Consider the following 20578-nt stretch of genomic DNA (forward strand, 5'->3'; position numbering starts at 1 on the left):
TTTGACCTAAGTTTGAGGATTGCGCTCAAACCAAATGTCCTAGAACGAAATTTTCAAATGTAACTACTAGAATGTGATACAATACACTATTGGGTGAAGTTTGGTTGACTTCTGCGCAGCGGTTTGGGAGTTAACATCAAAATTACATTTCTCGGCCATATCGCATAGATCTCACTGTGAAAAGGCTTAAATGGCTTTTTTGACCTAAGTTTGAGGATTGCGCTCAAATCAAATGTCCTAGAACCAAATTTTCACATGTAACTACTAGATTGTGATACAATACACTAATGGGTGAAGTTTGGTTGACTTCTGCGCAGCGGTTTGGGAGTTAACATCAAAATTACATTTCTCGGCCATATCGCATAGATCTCACTGTGAAAAGGCTTAAATGACTTTTTTAATTAAGTTTGATGATTGCGCTCAAACAAAATTTCCTAGAACAAAATTTTCAAATGTAACTACTAGATTGTGATACAATACACTATTGGGTGAAGTTTGGTTGACTTCTGCGCAGCGGTTTGGGAGTTAACATCAAAATTACATTTCTCGGCCATATCGCATAGATCTCACTGTGAAAAGGCTTAAATGGCTTTTTTGACCTAAGTTTAATGATTGCGCTCAAACCAAATGTCCTAGAACGAAATTTTCAAATGTAACTACTAGAATGTGATACAATACACTATTGGGTGAAGTTTGGTTGACTTCTGCGCAGCGGTTTGGGAGTTAACATCAAAATTACATTTCTCGGCCATATCGCATAGATCTCACTGTGAAAAGGCTTAAATGACTTTTTTAATTAAGTTTGATGATTGCGTTCAAACAAAATGTCCTAGAACAAAATTTTCAAATGTAACTACTAGATTGTGATACAATACACTATTGGGTGAAGTTTGGTTGACTTCTGCGCAGCGGTTTGGGAGTTAACATCAAAATTACATTTCTCGGCCATATCGCATAGATCTCACTGTGAAAAGGCTTAAATGGCTTTTTTGACCTAAGTTTGAGGATTGCGCTCAAATCAAATGTCCAAGAACCAAATTTCCAAATGTAACTACTAGATTGTGATACAATACACTATTGGGTGAAGTTTGGTTGACTTCTGCGCAGCGGTTTGGGAGTTAACATCAAAATTACATTTCTCGGCCATATCGCATAGATCTCACTGTGAAAAGGCTTAAATGACTTTTTTAATTAAGTTTGATGATTGCGTTCAAACAAAATGTCATAGAACAAAATTTTCAAATGTAACTACTAGATTGTGATACAATACACTATTGGGTGAAGTTTGGTTGACTTCTGCGCAGCGGTTTGGGAGTTAACATCAAAATTACATTTCTCGGCCATATCGCATAGATCTCACTGTGAAAAGGCTTAAATGGCTTTTTTGACCTAAGTTTGAGGATTGCGCTCAAATCAAATGTCCTAGAACCAAATTTCCACATGTAATTACTAGATTGTGATACAATACACTAATGGGTGAAGTTTGGTTGACTTCTGCGCAGCGGTTTGGGAGTTAACATCAAAATTACATTTCTCGGCCATATCGCATAGATCTCACTGTGAAAAGGCTTAAATGACTTTTTTAATTAAGTTTAATGATTGCGCTCAAACCAAATGTCCTAGAACGAAATTTTCAAATGTAACTACTAGAATGTGATACAATACACTATTGGGTGAAGTTTAGTTGACTTCTGCGCAGCGGTTTGGGAGTTAACATCAAAATTACATTTCTCGGCCATATCGCATAGATCTCACTGTGAAAAGGCTTAAATGGCTTTTTTGACCTAAGTTTAATGATTGCGCTCAAACCAAATGTCCTAGAACGAAATTTTCAAATGTAACTACTAGAATGTGATACAATACACTATTGGGTGAAGTTTGGTTGACTTCTGCGCAGCGGTTTGGGAGTTAACATCAAAATTACATTTCTCGGCCATATCGCATAGATCTCACCGTGAAAAGGCTTAAATGACTTTTTTAATTAAGTTTGATGATTGCGTTCAAACAAAATGTCCTAGAACAAAATTTTCAAATGTAACTACTAGATTGTGATACAATACACTATTGGGTGAAGTTTGGTTGACTTCTGCGCAGCGGTTTGGGAGTTAACATCAAAATTACATTTCTCGGCCATATCGCATAGATCTCACTGTGAAAAGGCTTAAATGACTTTTTTAATTAAGTTTGATGATTGCGTTCAAACAAAATGTCCTAGAACAAAATTTTCAAATGTAACTACTAGATTGTGATACAATACACTATTGGGTGAAGTTTGGTTGACTTCTGCGCAGCGGTTTGGGAGTTAACATCAAAATTACATTTCTCGGCCATATCGCATAGATCTCACTGTGAAAAGGCTTAAATGGCTTTTTTGACCTAAGTTTAAAGATTGCGCTCAAACCAAATGTCCTAGAACGAAATTTTCAAATGTAACTACTAGAATGTGATACAATACACTATTGGGTGAAGTTTGGTTGACTTCTGCGCAGCGGTTTGGGAGTTAACATCAAAATTACATTTCTCGGCCATATCGCATAGATCTCACTGTGAAAAGGCTTAAATGGCTTTTTTGACCTAAGTTTGAGGATTGCGCTCAAATCAAATGTCCTAGAACCAAATTTCCACATGTAACTACTAGATTGTGATACAATACACTAATGGGTGAAGTTTGGTTGACTTCTGCGCAGAGGTTTGGGAGTTAACATCAAAATTACATTTCTCGGCCATATCGCATAGATCTCACTGTGAAAAGGCTCAAATGACTTTTTTAATTAAGTTTGATGATTGCGCTCAAACAAAATTTCCTAGAACAAAATTTTCAAATGTAACTACTAGATTGTGATACAATACACTATTGGGTGAAGTTTGGTTGACTTCTGCGCAGCGGTTTTGGAGTTAACATCAAAATTACATTTCTCGGCCATATCGCATAGATCTCACTGTGAAAAGGCTTAAATGGCTTTTTTGACCTAAGTTTAATGATTGCGCTCAAACCAAATGTCCAATAACCAAATTTCCACATGTAACTACTAGATTGCGATACAATACACTAATGGGTGAAGTTTGGTTGACTTCTGCGAGGCGGTTTGGGAGTTAACATCAAAATTACATTTCTTGGCCATATCGCATAGATCTCACTGTGAAAAGGCTTAAATGACTTTTTTAATTAAGTTTGATGATTGCGTTCAAACAAAATGTCATAGAACAAAATTTTCAAATGTAACTACTAGATTGTGATACAATACACTATTGGGTGAAGTTTGGTTGACCTCTGCGCAGCGGTTTGGGAGTTAACATCAAAATTACATTTCTCGGCCATATCGCATAGATCTCACTGTGAAAAGGCTTAAATGGCTTTTTTGACCTAAGTTTGAGGATTGCGCTCAAATCAAATGTCCTAGAACCAAATTTCCACATGTAATTACTAGATTGTGATACAATACACTAATGGGTGAAGTTTGGTTGATTTCTGCGCAGCGGTTTGGGAGTTAACATCAAAATTACATTTCTCGGCCATATCGCATAGATCTCACTGTGAAAAGGCTTAAATGACTTTTTTAATTAAGTTTAATGATTGCGCTCAAACCAAATGTCCTAGAACGAAATTTTCAAATGTAACTACTAGAATGTGATACAATACACTATTGGGTGAAGTTTAGTTGACTTCTGCGCAGCGGTTTGGGAGTTAACATCAAAATTACATTTCTCGGCCATATCGCATAGATCTCACTGTGAAAAGGCTTAAATGGCTTTTTTGACCTAAATTTAATGATTGCGCTCAAACCAAATGTCCTAGAACGAAATTTTCAAATGTAACTACTAGAATGTGATACAATACACTATTGGGTGAAGTTTGGTTGACTTCTGCGCAGCGGTTTGGGAGTTAACATCAAAATTACATTTCTCGGCCATATCGCATAGATCTCACTGTGAAAAGGCTTAAATGACTTTTTTGACCTAAGTTTAATGATTGCGCTCAAACCAAATGTCCAATAACCAAATTTCCACATGTAACTACTAGATTGTGATACAATACACTAATGGGTGAAGTTTGGTTGACTTCTGCGCAGAGGTTTGGGAGTTAACATCAAAATTACATTTCTCGGCCATATCGTATAGATCTCACTGTGAAAAGGCTTAAATGACTTTTTTAATTAAGTTTGATGATTGCGCTCAAACAAAATTTCCTAGAACAAAATTTTCAAATGTAACTACTAGATTGTGATACAATACACTATTGGGTGAAGTTTGGTTGACTTCTGCGCAGCGGTTTGGGAGTTAACATCAAAATTACATTTCTCGGCCATATCGCATAGATCTCACTGTGAAAAGGCTTAAATGGCTTTTTTGACCTAAGTTTAATGATTGCGCTCAAACCAAATGTCCTAGAACGAAATTTTTAAATGTAACTACTAGAATGTGATACAATACACTATTGGGTGAAGTTTGGTTGACTTCTGCGCAGCGGTTTGGGAGTTAACATCAAAATTACATTTCTCGGCCATATCGCATAGATCTCACCGTGAAAAGGCTTAAATGACTTTTTTAATTAAGTTTGATGATTGCGTTCAAACAAAATGTCCTAGAACAAAATTTTCAAATGTAACTACTAGATTGTGATACAATACACTATTGGGTGAAGTTTGGTTGACTTCTGCGCAGCGGTTTGGGAGTTAACATCAAAATTACATTTCTCGGCCATATCGCATAGATCTCACTGTGAAAAGGCTTAAATGACTTTTTTAATTAAGTTTGATGATTGCGTTCAAACAAAATGTCCTAGAACAAAATTTTCAAATGTAACTACTAGATTGTGATACAATACACTATTGGGTGAAGTTTGGTTGACTTCTGCGCAGCGGTTTGGGAGTTAACATCAAAATTACATTTCTCGGCCATATCGCATAGATCTCACTGTGAAAAGGCTTAAATGGCTTTTTTGACATAAGTTTAAACATTGCGCTCAAACCAAATGTCCTAGAACGAAATTTTCAAATGTAACTACTAGAATGTGATACAATACACTATTGGGTGAAGTTTGGTTGACTTCTGCGCAGCGGTTTGGGAGTTAACATCAAAATTACATTTCTCGGCCATATCGCATAGATCTCACTGTGAAAAGGCTTAAATGGCTTTTTTAATTAAGTTTGATGATTGCGCTCAAACAAAATTTCCTAGAACAAAATTTTCAAATGTAACTACTAGATTGTGATACAATACACTATTGGGTGAAGTTTGGTTGACTTCTGCGCAGCGGTTTGGGAGTTAACATCAAAATTACATTTCTCGGCCATATCGCATAGATCTCACTGTGAAAAGGCTTAAATGGCTTTTTTGACCTAAGTTTAATGATTGCGCTCAAACCAAATGTCCTAGAACGAAATTTTTAAATGTAACTACTAGAATGTGATACAATACACTATTGGGTGAAGTTTGGTTGACTTCTGCGCAGCGGTTTGGGAGTTAACATCAAAATTACATTTCTCGGCCATATCGCATAGATCTCACCGTGAAAAGGCTTAAATGACTTTTTTAATTAAGTTTGATGATTGCGTTCAAACAAAATGTCCTAGAACAAAATTTTCAAATGTAACTACTAGATTGTGATACAATACACTATTGGGTGAAGTTTGGTTGACTTCTGCGCAGCGGTTTGGGAGTTAACATCAAAATTACATTTCTCGGCCATATCGCATAGATCTCACTGTGAAAAGGCTTAAATGACTTTTTTAATTAAGTTTGATGATTGCGTTCAAACAAAATGTCCTAGAACAAAATTTTCAAATGTAACTACTAGATTGTGATACAATACACTATTGGGTGAAGTTTGGTTGACTTCTGCGCAGCGGTTTGGGAGTTAACATCAAAATTACATTTCTCGGCCATATCGCATAGATCTCACTGTGAAAAGGCTTAAATGGCTTTTTTGACATAAGTTTAAAGATTGCGCTCAAACCAAATGTCCTAGAACGAAATTTTCAAATGTAACTACTAGAATGTGATACAATACACTATTGGGTGAAGTTTGGTTGACTTCTGCGCAGCGGTTTGGGAGTTAACATCAAAATTACATTTCTCGGCCATATCGCATAGATCTCACTGTGAAAAGGCTTAAATGGCTTTTTTGACCTAAGTTTGAGGATTGCGCTCAAATCAAATGTCCTAGAACCAAATTTCCACATGTAACTACTAGATTGTGATACAATACACTAATGGGTGAAGTTTGGTTGACTTCTGCGCAGAGGTTTGGGAGTTAACATCAAAATTACATTTCTCGGCCATATCGCATAGATCTCACTGTGAAAAGGCTTAAATGACTTTTTTAATTAAGTTTGATGATTGCGTTCAAACAAAATGTCCTAGAACAAAATTTTCAAATGTAACTACTAGATTGTGATACAATACACTATTGGGTGAAGTTTGGTTGACTTCTGCGCAGCGGTTTGGGAGTTAACATCAAAATTACATTTCTCGGCCATATCGCATAGATCTCACTGTGAAAAGGCTTAAATGACTTTTTTAATTAAGTTTGATGATTGCGTTCAAACAAAATGTCCTAGAACAAAATATTCAAATGTAACTACTAGATTGTGATACAATACACTATTGGGTGAAGTTTGGTTGACTTCTGCGCAGCGGTTTGGGAGTTAACATCAAAATTACATTTCTCGGCCATATCGCATAGATCTCACTGTGAAAAGGCTTAAATGGCTTTTTTGACCTAAGTTTAAAGATTGCGCTCAAACCAAATGTCCTAGAACGAAATTTTCAAATGTAACTACTAGAATGTGATACAATACACTATTGGGTGAAGTTTGGTTGACTTCTGCGCAGCGGTTTGGGAGTTAACATCAAAATTACATTTCTCGGCCATATCGCATAGATCTCACTGTGAAAAGGCTTAAATGGCTTTTTTGACCTAAGTTTGAGGATTGCGCTCAAATCAAATGTCCTAGAACCAAATTTCCACATGTAACTACTAGATTGTGATACAATACACTAATGGGTGAAGTTTGGTTGACTTCTGCGCAGAGGTTTGGGAGTTAACATCAAAATTACATTTCTCGGCCATATCGCATAGATCTCACTGTGAAAAGGCTTAAATGACTTTTTTAATTAAGTTTGATGATTGCGCTCAAACAAAATTTCCTAGAACAAAATTTTCAAATGTAACTATTAGATTGTGATACAATACACTATTGGGTGAAGTTTGGTTGACTTCTGCGCAGCGGTTTGGGAGTTAACATCAAAATTACATTTCTCGGCCATATCGCATAGATCTCACTGTGAAAAGGCTTAAATGGCTTTTTTGACCTAAGTTTAATGATTGCGCTCAAACCAAATGTCCAAAAACCAAATTTCCACATGTAACTACTAGATTGTGATACAATACACTAATGGGTGAAGTTTGGTTGACTTCTGCGCAGCGGTTTGGGAGTTAACATCAAAATTACATTTCTCGGCCATATCGCATAGATCTCACTGTGAAAAGGCTTAAATGGCTTTTTTGACCTAAGTTTGAGGATTGCGCTCAAACCAAATGTCCTAGAACGAAATTTTCAAATGTAACTACTAGAATGTGATACAATACACTATTGGGTGAAGTTTGGTTGACTTCTGCGCAGCGGTTTGGGAGTTAACATCAAAATTACATTTCTCGGCCATATCGCATAGATCTCACTGTGAAAAGGCTTAAATGGCTTTTTTGACCTAAGTTTGAGGATTGCGCTCAAATCAAATGTCCTAGAACCAAATTTTCACATGTAACTACTAGATTGTGATACAATACACTAATGGGTGAAGTTTGGTTGACTTCTGCGCAGCGGTTTGGGAGTTAACATCAAAATTACATTTCTCGGCCATATCGCATAGATCTCACTGTGAAAAGGCTTAAATGACTTTTTTAATTAAGTTTGATGATTGCGCTCAAACAAAATTTCCTAGAACAAAATTTTCAAATGTAACTACTAGATTGTGATACAATACACTATTGGGTGAAGTTTGGTTGACTTCTGCGCAGCGGTTTGGGAGTTAACATCAAAATTACATTTCTCGGCCATATCGCATAGATCTCACTGTGAAAAGGCTTAAATGGCTTTTTTGACCTAAGTTTAATGATTGCGCTCAAACCAAATGTCCTAGAACGAAATTTTCAAATGTAACTACTAGAATGTGATACAATACACTATTGGGTGAAGTTTGGTTGACTTCTGCGCAGCGGTTTGGGAGTTAACATCAAAATTACATTTCTCGGCCATATCGCATAGATCTCACTGTGAAAAGGCTTAAATGACTTTTTTAATTAAGTTTGATGATTGCGTTCAAACAAAATGTCCTAGAACAAAATTTTCAAATGTAACTACTAGATTGTGATACAATACACTATTGGGTGAAGTTTGGTTGACTTCTGCGCAGCGGTTTGGGAGTTAACATCAAAATTACATTTCTCGGCCATATCGCATAGATCTCACTGTGAAAAGGCTTAAATGACTTTTTTAATTAAGTTTGATGATTGCGTTCAAACAAAATGTCATAGAACAAAATTTTCAAATGTAACTACTAGATTGTGATACAATACACTATTGGGTGAAGTTTGGTTGACTTCTGCGCAGCGGTTTGGGAGTTAACATCAAAATTACATTTCTCGGCCATATCGCATAGATCTCACTGTGAAAAGGCTTAAATGGCTTTTTTGACCTAAGTTTGAGGATTGCGCTCAAACCAAATGTCCTAGAACGAAATTTTCAAATGTAACTACTAGAATGTGATACAATACACTATTGGGTGAAGTTTGGTTGACTTCTGCGCAGCGGTTTGGGAGTTAACATCAAAATTACATTTCTCGGCCATATCGCATAGATCTCACTGTGAAAAGGCTTAAATGGCTTTTTTGACCTAAGTTTGAGGATTGCGCTCAAATCAAATGTCCAAGAACCAAATTTCCAAATGTAACTACTAGATTGTGATACAATACACTATTGGGTGAAGTTTGGTTGACTTCTGCGCAGCGGTTTGGGAGTTAACATCAAAATTACATTTCTCGGCCATATCGCATAGATCTCACTGTGAAAAGGCTTAAATGACTTTTTTAATTAAGTTTGATGATTGCGTTCAAACAAAATGTCATAGAACAAAATTTTCAAATGTAACTACTAGATTGTGATACAATACACTATTGGGTGAAGTTTGGTTGACTTCTGCGCAGCGGTTTGGGAGTTAACATCAAAATTACATTTCTCGGCCATATCGCATAGATCTCACTGTGAAAAGGCTTAAATGGCTTTTTTGACCTAAGTTTGAGGATTGCGCTCAAATCAAATGTCCTAGAACCAAATTTCCACATGTAACTACTAGATTGTGATACAATACACTAATGGGTGAAGTTTGGTTGACTTCTGCGCAGAGGTTTGGGAGTTAACATCAAAATTACATTTCTCGGCCATATCGCATAGATCTCACTGTGAAAAGGCTCAAATGACTTTTTTAATTAAGTTTGATGATTGCGCTCAAACAAAATTTCCTAGAACAAAATTTTCAAATGTAACTACTAGATTGTGATACAATACACTATTGGGTGAAGTTTGGTTGACTTCTGCGCAGCGGTTTTGGAGTTAACATCAAAATTACATTTCTCGGCCATATCGCATAGATCTCACTGTGAAAAGGCTTAAATGGCTTTTTTGACCTAAGTTTAATGATTGCGCTCAAACCAAATGTCCAATAACCAAATTTCCACATGTAACTACTAGATTGCGATACAATACACTAATGGGTGAAGTTTGGTTGACTTCTGCGAGGCGGTTTGGGAGTTAACATCAAAATTACATTTCTTGGCCATATCGCATAGATCTCACTGTGAAAAGGCTTAAATGACTTTTTTAATTAAGTTTGATGATTGCGTTCAAACAAAATGTCATAGAACAAAATTTTCAAATGTAACTACTAGATTGTGATACAATACACTATTGGGTGAAGTTTGGTTGACTTCTGCGCAGCGGTTTGGGAGTTAACATCAAAATTACATTTCTCGGCCATATCGCATAGATCTCACTGTGAAAAGGCTTAAATGGCTTTTTTGACCTAAGTTTGAGGATTGCGCTCAAATCAAATGTCCTAGAACCAAATTTCCACATGTAATTACTAGATTGTGATACAATACACTAATGGGTGAAGTTTGGTTGACTTCTGCGCAGCGGTTTGGGAGTTAACATCAAAATTACATTTCTCGGCCATATCGCATAGATCTCACTGTGAAAAGGCTTAAATGACTTTTTTAATTAAGTTTAATGATTGCGCTCAAACCAAATGTCCTAGAACGAAATTTTCAAATGTAACTACTAGAATGTGATACAATACACTATTGGGTGAAGTTTAGTTGACTTCTGCGCAGCGGTTTGGGAGTTAACATCAAAATTACATTTCTCGGCCATATCGCATAGATCTCACTGTGAAAAGGCTTAAATGGCTTTTTTGACCTAAATTTAATGATTGCGCTCAAACCAAATGTCCTAGAACGAAATTTTCAAATGTAACTACTAGAATGTGATACAATACACTATTGGGTGAAGTTTGGTTGACTTCTGCGCAGCGGTTTGGGAGTTAACATCAAAATTACATTTCTCGGCCATATCGCATAGATCTCACTGTGAAAAGGCTTAAATGACTTTTTTGACCTAAGTTTAATGATTGCGCTCAAACCAAATGTCCAATAACCAAATTTCCACATGTAACTACTAGATTGTGATACAATACACTAATGGGTGAAGTTTGGTTGACTTCTGCGAGGCGGTTTGGGAGTTAACATCAAAATTACATTTCTCGGCCATATCGCATAGATCTCACTGTGAAAAGGCTTAAATGACTTTTTTAATTAAGTTTGATGATTGCGTTCAAACAAAATGTCATAGAACAAAATTTTCAAATGTAACTACTAGATTGTGATACAATACACTATTGGGTGAAGTTTGGTTGACTTCTGCGCAGCGGTTTGGGAGTTAACATCAAAATTACATTTCTCGGCCATATCGCATAGATCTCACTGTGAAAAGGCTTAAATGGCTTTTTTGACCTAAGTTTGAGGATTGCGCTCAAATCAAATGTCCTAGAACCAAATTTCCACATGTAATTACTAGATTGTGATACAATACACTAATGGGTGAAGTTTGGTTGACTTCTGCGCAGCGGTTTGGGAGTTAACATCAAAATTACATTTCTCGGCCATATCGCATAGATCTCACTGTGAAAAGGCTTAAATGACTTTTTTAATTAAGTTTAATGATTGCGCTCAAACCAAATGTCCTAGAACGAAATTTTCAAATGTAACTACTAGAATGTGATACAATACACTATTGGGTGAAGTTTAGTTGACTTCTGCGCAGCGGTTTGGGAGTTAACATCAAAATTACATTTCTCGGCCATATCGCATAGATCTCACTGTGAAAAGGCTTAAATGGCTTTTTTGACCTAAGTTTAATGATTGCGCTCAAACCAAATGTCCTAGAACGAAATTTTCAAATGTAACTACTAGAATGTGATACAATACACTATTGGGTGAAGTTTGGTTGACTTCTGCGCAGCGGTTTGGGAGTTAACATCAAAATTACATTTCTCGGCCATATCGCATAGATCTCACTGTGAAAAGGCTTAAATGACTTTTTTAATTAAGTTTGATGATTGCGTTCAAACAAAATGTCCTAGAACAAAATTTTCAAATGTAACTACTAGATTGTGATACAATACACTATTGGGTGAAGTTTGGTTGACTTCTGCGCAGCGGTTTGGGAGTTAACATCAAAATTACATTTCTCGGCCATATCGCATAGATCTCACTGTGAAAAGGCTTAAATGGCTTTTTTGACCTAAGTTTGAGGATTGCACTCAAATCAAATGTCCAAGAACAAAATTTCCAAATGTAACTACTAGATTGTGATACAATACACTATTGGGTGAAGTTTGGTTGACTTCTGCGCAGCGGTTTGGGAGTTAACATCAAAATTACATTTCTCGGCCATATCGCATAGATCTCACTGTGAAAAGGCTTAAATGACTTTTTTAATTAAGTTTGATGATTGCGTTCAAACAAAATGTCCTAGAACAAAATTTTCAAATGTAACTACTAGATTGTGATACAATACACTATTGGGTGAAGTTTGGTTGACTTCTGCGCAGCGGTTTGGGAGTTAACATCAAAATTACATTTCTCGGCCATATCGCATAGATCTCACTGTGAAAAGGCTTAAATGGCTTTTTTGACCTAAGTTTAAAGATTGCTCTCAAATCAAATGTCCTAGAACCAAATTTCCACATGTAACTACTAGATTGTGATACAATACACTATTGGGTGAAGTTTGGTTGACTTCTGCGCAGAGGTTTGGGAGTTAACATCAAAATTACATTTCTCGGCCATATCGCATAGATCTCACTGTGAAAAGGCTTAAATGACTTTTTTAATTAAGTTTGATGATTGCGCTCAAACAAAATTTCCTAGAACAAAATTTTCAAATGTAACTACTAGATTGTGATACAATACACTATTGGGTGAAGTTTGGTTGACTTCTGCGCAGCGGTTTGGGAGTTAACATCAAAATTACATTTCTCGGCCATATCGCATAGATCTCACTGTGAAAAGGCTTAAATGGCTTTTTTGACCTAAGTTTGATGATTGCGCTCAAACCAAATGTCCAATAACCAAATTTCCACATATAACTACTAGATTGTGATACAATACACTAATGGGTGAAGTTTGGTTGACTTCTGCGCAGCGGTTTGGGAGTTAACATCAAAATTACATTTCTCGGCCATATCGCATAGATCTCACTGTGAAAAGGCTTAAATGACTTTTTTAATTAAGTTTGATGATTGCGTTCAAACAAAATGTCATAGAACAAAATTTTCAAATGTAACTACTAGATTGTGATACAATACACTATTGGGTGAAGTTTGGTTGACTTCTGCGCAGCGGTTTGGGAGTTAACATCAAAATTACATTTCTCGGCCATATCGCATAGATCTCACTGTGAAAAGGCTTAAATGACTTTTTTAATTAAGTTTGATGATTGCGTTCAAACAAAATGTCCTAGAACAAAATTTTCAAATGTAACTACTAGATTGTGATACAATACACTATTGGGTGAAGTTTGGTTGACTTCTGCGCAGCGGTTTTGGAGTTAACATCAAAATTACATTTCTCGGCCATATCGCATAGATCTCACTGTGAAAAGGCTTAAATGGCTTTTTTGACCTAAGTTTAATGATTGCGCTCAAACCAAATGTCCAATAACCAAATTTCCACATGTAACTACTAGATTGTGATACAATACACTAATGGGTGAAGTTTGGTTGACTTCTGCGAGGCGGTTTGGGAGTTAACATCAAAATTACATTTCTTGGCCATATCGCATAGATCTCACTGTGAAAAGGCTTAAATGACTTTTTTAATTAAGTTTGATGATTGCGTTCAAACAAAATGTCATAGAACAAAATTTTCAAATGTAACTACTAGATTGTGATACAATACACTATTGGGTGAAGTTTGGTTGACTTCTGCGCAGCGGTTTGGGAGTTAACATCAAAATTACATTTCTCGGCCATATCGCATAGATCTCACTGTGAAAAGGCTTAAATGGCTTTTTTGACCTAAGTTTGAGGATTGCGCTCAAATCAAATGTCCTAGAACCAAATTTCCACATGTAATTACTAGATTGTGATACAATACACTAATGGGTGAAGTTTGGTTGACTTCTGCGCAGCGGTTTGGGAGTTAACATCAAAATTACATTTCTCGGCCATATCGCATAGATCTCACTGTGAAAAGGCTTAAATGACTTTTTTAATTAAGTTTAATGATTGCGCTCAAACCAAATGTCCTAGAACGAAATTTTCAAATGTAACTACTAGAATGTGATACAATACACTATTGGGTGAAGTTTAGTTGACTTCTGCGCAGCGGTTTGGGAGTTAACATCAAAATTACATTTCTCGGCCATATCGCATAGATCTCACTGTGAAAAGGCTTAAATGGCTTTTTTGACCTAAATTTAATGATTGCGCTCAAACCAAATGTCCTAGAACGAAATTTTCAAATGTAACTACTAGAATGTGATACAATACACTATTGGGTGAAGTTTGGTTGACTTCTGCGCAGCGGTTTGGGAGTTAACATCAAAATTACATTTCTCGGCCATATCGCATAGATCTCACTGTGAAAAGGCTTAAATGACTTTTTTGACCTAAGTTTAATGATTGCGCTCAAACCAAATGTCCAATAACCAAATTTCCACATGTAACTACTAGATTGTGATACAATACACTAATGGGTGAAGTTTGGTTGACTTCTGCGAGGCGGTTTGGGAGTTAACATCAAAATTACATTTCTCGGCCATATCGCATAGATCTCACTGTGAAAAGGCTTAAATGACTTTTTTAATTAAGTTTGATGATTGCGTTCAAACAAAATGTCATAGAACAAAATTTTCAAATGTAACTACTAGATTGTGATACAATACACTATTGGGTGAAGTTTGGTTGACTTCTGCGCAGCGGTTTGGGAGTTAACATCAAAATTACATTTCTCGGCCATATCGCATAGATCTCACTGTGAAAAGGCTTAAATGGCTTTTTTGACCTAAGTTTGAGGATTGCGCTCAAATCAAATGTCCTAGAACCAAATTTCCACATGTAACTACTAGATTGTGATACAATACACTAATGGGTGAAGTTTGGTTGACTTCTGCGCAGAGGTTTGGGAGTTAACATCAAAATTACATTTCTCGGCCATATCGCATAGATCTCACTGTGAAAAGGCTTAAATGACTTTTTTAATTAAGTTTGATGATTGCGCTCAAACAAAATTTCCTAGAACAAAATTTTCAAATGTAACTACTAGATTGTGATACAATACACTATTGGGTGAAGTTTGGTTGACTTCTGCGCAGCGGTTTGGGAGTTAACATCAAAATTACATTTCTCGGCCATATCGCATAGATCTCACTGTGAAAAGGCTTAAATGGCTTTTTTGACCTAAGTTTGAGGATTGCGCTCAAATCAAATGTCCTAGAACCAAATTTCCACATGTAATTACTAGATTGTGATACAATACACTAATGGGTGAAGTTTGGTTGACTTCTGCGCAGCGGTTTGGGAGTTAACATCAAAATTACATTTCTCGGCCATATCGCATAGATCTCACTGTGAAAAGGCTTAAATGACTTTTTTAATTAAGTTTAATGATTGCGCTCAAATCAAATGTCCAAGAACTAAATTTCCAAATGTAACTACTAGATTGTGATAAAATACACTATTGGGTGAAGTTTGGTTGACTTCTGCGCAGCGGTTTGGGAGTTAACATCAAAATTACATTTCTCGGCCATATCGCATAGATCTCACTGTGAAAAGGCTTAAATGACTTTTTTAATTAAGTTTGATGATTGCGTTCAAACAAAATGTCCTAGAACAAAATTTTCAAATGTAACTACTAGATTGTGATACAATACACTATTGGGTGAAGTTTGGTTGACTTCTGCGCAGCGGTTTGGGAGTTAACATCAAAATTACATTTCTCGGCCATATCGCATAGATCTCACTGTGAAAAGGCTTAAATGGCTTTTTTGACCTAAGTTTGAGGATTGCGCTCAAATCAAATGTCCAAGAACCAAATTTCCAAATGTAACTACTAGATTGTGATACAATACACTATTGGGTGAAGTTTGGTTGACTTCTGCGCAGCGGTTTGGGAGTTAACATCAAAATTACATTTCTCGGCAATATCGCATAGATCTCACTGTGAAAAGGCTTAAATGACTTTTTTAATTAAGTTTGATGATTGCGTTCAAACAAAATGTCCTAGAACAAAATTTTCAAATGTAACTACTAGATTGTGATACAATACACTATTGGGTGAAGTTTGGTTGACTTCTGCGCAGCGGTTTGGGAGTTAACATCAAAATTACATTTCTCGGCCATATCGCATAGATCTCACTGTGAAAAGGCTTAAATGGCTTTTTTGACCTAAGTTTAAAGATTGCGCTCAAACCAAATGTCCTAGAACGAAATTTTCAAATGTAACTACTAGAATGTGATACAATACACTATTGGGTGAAGTTTGGTTGACTTCTGCGCAGCGGTTTGGGAGTTAACATCAAAATTACATTTCTCGGCCATATCGCATAGATCTCACTGTGAAAAGGCTTAAATGGCTTTTTTGACCTAAGTTTGAGGATTGCGCTCAAATCAAATGTCCTAGAACCAAATTTCCACATGTAACTACTAGATTGTGATACAATACACTAATGGGTGAAGTTTGGTTGACTTCTGCGCAGAGGTTTGGGAGTTAACATCAAAATTACATTTCTCGGCCATATCGCATAGATCTCACTGTGAAAAGGCTTAAATGACTTTTTTAATTAAGTTTGATGATTGCGCTCAAACAAAATTTCCTAGAACAAAATTTTCAAATGTAACTACTAGATTGTGATACAATACACTATTGGGTGAAGTTTGGTTGACTTCTGCGCAGCGGTTTGGGAGTTAACATCAAAATTACATTTCTCGGCCATATCGCATAGATCTCACTGTGAAAAGGCTTAAATGGCTTTTTTGACCTAAGTTTAATGATTGCGCTCAAACCAAATGTCCAATAACCAAATTTCCACATGTAACTACTAGATTGTGATACAATACACTAATGGGTGAAGTTTGGTTGACTTCTGCGCAGCGGTTTGGGAGTTAACATCAAAATTACATTTCTCGGCCATATCGCATAGATCTCACTGTGAAAAGGCTTAAATGACTTTTTTAATTAAGTTTGATGATTGCGTTCAAACAAAATGTCATAGAACAAAATTTTCAAATGTAACTACTAGATTGTGATACAATACACTATTGGGTGAAGTTTGGTTGACTTCTGCGCAGCGGTTTGGGAGTTAACATCAAAATTACATTTCTCGGCCATATCGCATAGATCTCACTGTGAAAAGGCTTAAATGGCTTTTTTGACCTAAGTTTGAGGATTGCGCTCAAATCAAATGTCCTAGAACCAAATTTCCACATGTAATTACTAGATTGTGATACAATACACTAATGGGTGAAGTTTGGTTGACTTCTGCGCAGCGGTTTGGGAGTTAACATCAAAATTACATTTCTCGGCCATATCGCATAGATCTCACTGTGAAAAGGCTTAAATGACTTTTTTAATTAAGTTTAATGATTGCGCTCAAACCAAATGTCCTAGAACAAAATTTTCAAATGTAACTACTAGAATGTGATACAATACACTATTGGGTGAAGTTTAGTTGACTTCTGCGCAGCGGTTTGGGAGTTAACATCAAAATTACATTTCTCGGCCATATCGCATAGATCTCACTGTGAAAAGGCTTAAATGGCTTTTTTGACCTAAGTTTAATGATTGCGCTCAAACCAAATGTCCTAGAACGAAATTTTCAAATGTAACTACTAGAATGTGATACAATACACTATTGGGTGAAGTTTGGTTGACTTCTGCGCAGCGGTTTGGGAGTTAACATCAAAATTACATTTCTCGGCCATATCGCATAGATCTCACCGTGAAAAGGCTTAAATGACTTTTTTAATTAAGTTTGATGATTGCGTTCAAACAAAATGTCCTAGAACAAAATTTTCAAATGTAACTACTAGATTGTGATACAATACACTATTGGGTGAAGTTTGGTTGACTTCTGCGCAGCGGTTTGGGAGTTAACATCAAAATTACATTTCTCGGCCATATCGCATAGATCTCACTGTGAAAAGGCTTAAATGGCTTTTTTGACCTAAGTTTAAAGATTGCGCTCAAACCAAATGTCCTAGAACGAAATTTTCAAATGTAACTACTAGAATGTGATACAATACACTATTGGGTGAAGTTTGGTTGACTTCTGCGCAGCGGTTTGGGAGTTAACATCAAAATTACATTTCTCGGCCATATCGCATAGATCTCACTGTGAAAAGGCTTAAATGGCTTTTTTGACCTAAGTTTGAGGATTGCGCTCAAATCAAATGTCCTAGAACCAAATTTTCACATGTAACTACTAGATTGTGATACAATACACTAATGGGTGAAGTTTGGTTGACTTCTGCGCAGCGGTTTGGGAGTTAACATCAAAATTACATTTCTCGGCCATATCGCATAGATCTCACTGTGAAAAGGCTTAAATGACATTTTTAATTAAGTTTGATGATTGCGCTCAAACAAAATTTCCTAGAAGAAAATTTTCAAATGTAACTACTAGATTGTGATACAATACACTATTGGGTGAAGTTTGGTTGACTTCTGCGCAGCGGTTTGGGAGTTAACATCAAAATTACATTTCTCGGCCATATCGCATAGATCTCACTGTGAAAAGGCTTAAATGGCTTTTTTGACCTAAGTTTAATGATTGCGCTCAAACCAAATGTCCTAGAACGAAATTTTCAAATGTAACTACTAGAATGTGATACAATACACTATTGGGTGAAGTTTGGTTGACTTCTGCGCAGCGGTTTGGGAGTTAACATCAAAATTACATTTCTCGGCCATATCGCATAGATCTCACTGTGAAAAGGCTTAAATGGCTTTTTTGACCTAAGTTTGAGGATTGCGCTCAAATCAAATGTCCTAGAACCAAATTTCCACATGTAACTACTAGATTGTGATACAATACACTAATGGTTGAAGTTTGGTTGACTTCTGCGCAGCGGTTTGGGAGTTAACATCAAAATTACATTTCTCGGCCATATCGCATAGATCTCACTGTGAAAAGGCTTAAATGGCTTTTTTGACCTAAGTTTGAGGATTGCGCTCAAATCAAATGTCCAAGAACCAAATTTCCAAATGTAACTACTAGATTGTGATACAATACACTATTGGGTGAAGTTTGGTTGACTTCTGCGCAGCGGTTTGGGAGTTAACATCAAAATTACATTTCTCGGCCATATCGCATAGATCTCACTGTGAAAAGGCTTAAATGGCTTTTTTGACCTAAGTTTGAGGATTGCGCTCAAATCAAATGTCCTAGAACCAAATTTCCACATGTAACTACTAGATTGTGATACAATACACTAATGGGTGAAGTTTGGTTGACTTCTGCGCAGAGGTTTGGGAGTTAACATCAAAATTACATTTCTCGGCCATATCGCATAGATCTCACTGTGAAAAGGCTTAAATGACTTTTTTAATTAAGTTTGATGATTGCGCTCAAACAAAATTTCCTAGAACAAAATTTTCAAATGTAACTACTAGATTGTGATACAATACACTATTGGGTGAAGTTTAGTTGACTTCTGCGCAGCGGTTTGGGAGTTAACATCAAAATTACATTTCTCGGCCATATCGCATAGATCTCACTGTGAAAAGGCTTAAATGGCTTTTTTGACCTAAGTTTAATGATTGCGCTCAAACCAAATGTCCAATAACCAAATTTCCACATGTAACTACTAGATTGTGATACAATACACTAATGGGTGAAGTTTGGTTGACTTCTGCGCAGCGGTTTGGGAGTTAACATCAAAATTACATTTCTCGGCCATATCGCATAGATCTCACTGTGAAAAGGCTTAAATGACTTTTTTAATTAAGTTTGATGATTGCGTTCAAACAAAATGTCATAGAACAAAATTTTCAAATGTAACTACTAGATTGTGATACAATACACTATTGGGTGAAATTTGGTTGACTTCTGCGCAGCGGTTTGGGAGTTAACATCAAAATTACATTTCTCGGCCATATCGCATAGATCTCACTGTGAAAAGGGTTAAATGGCTTTTTTGACCTAAGTTTGAGGATTGCGCTCAAATCAAATGTCCTAGAACCAAATTTCCACATGTAATTACTAGATTGTGATACAATACACTAATGGGTGAAGTTTGGTTGACTTCTGCGCAGCGGTTTGGGAGTTAACATCAAAATTACATTTCTCGGCCATATCGCATAGATCTCACTGTGAAAAGGCTTAAATGACTTTTTTAATTAAGTTTAATGATTGCGCTCAAACCAAATGTCCTAGAACGAAATTTTCAAATGTAACTACTAGAATGTGATACAATACACTATTGGGTGAAGTTTAGTTGACTTCTGCGCAGCGGTTTGGGAGTTAACATCAAAATTACATTTCTCAGCCATATCGCATAGATCTCACTGTGAAAAGGCTTAAATGGCTTTTTTGACCTAAGTTTAATGATTGCGCTCAAACCAAATGTCCTAGAACGAAATTTTCAAATGTAACTACTAGAATGTGATACAATACACTATTGGGTGAAGTTTGGTTGACTTCTGCGCAGCGGTTTGGGAGTTAACATCAAAATTACATTTCTCGGCCATATCGCATAGATCTCACTGTGAAAAGGCTTAAATGGCTTTTTTGACCTAAGTTTGAGGATTGCGCTCAAATCAAATGTCCTAGAACCAAATTTTCACATGTAACTACTAGATTGTGATACAATACACTAATGGGTGAAGTTTGGTTGACTTCTGCGCAGCGGTTTGGGAGTTAACATCAAAATTACATTTCTCGGCCATATCGCATAGATCTCACTGTGAAAAGGCTTAAATGACTTTTTTAATTAAGTTTGATGATTGCGCTCAAACAAA

Source organism: Corythoichthys intestinalis, chromosome 1 (assembly GCF_030265065.1).
Source record: "Corythoichthys intestinalis isolate RoL2023-P3 chromosome 1, ASM3026506v1, whole genome shotgun sequence".
In the NCBI taxonomy this organism is placed as follows: domain Eukaryota; kingdom Metazoa; phylum Chordata; class Actinopteri; order Syngnathiformes; family Syngnathidae; genus Corythoichthys; species Corythoichthys intestinalis.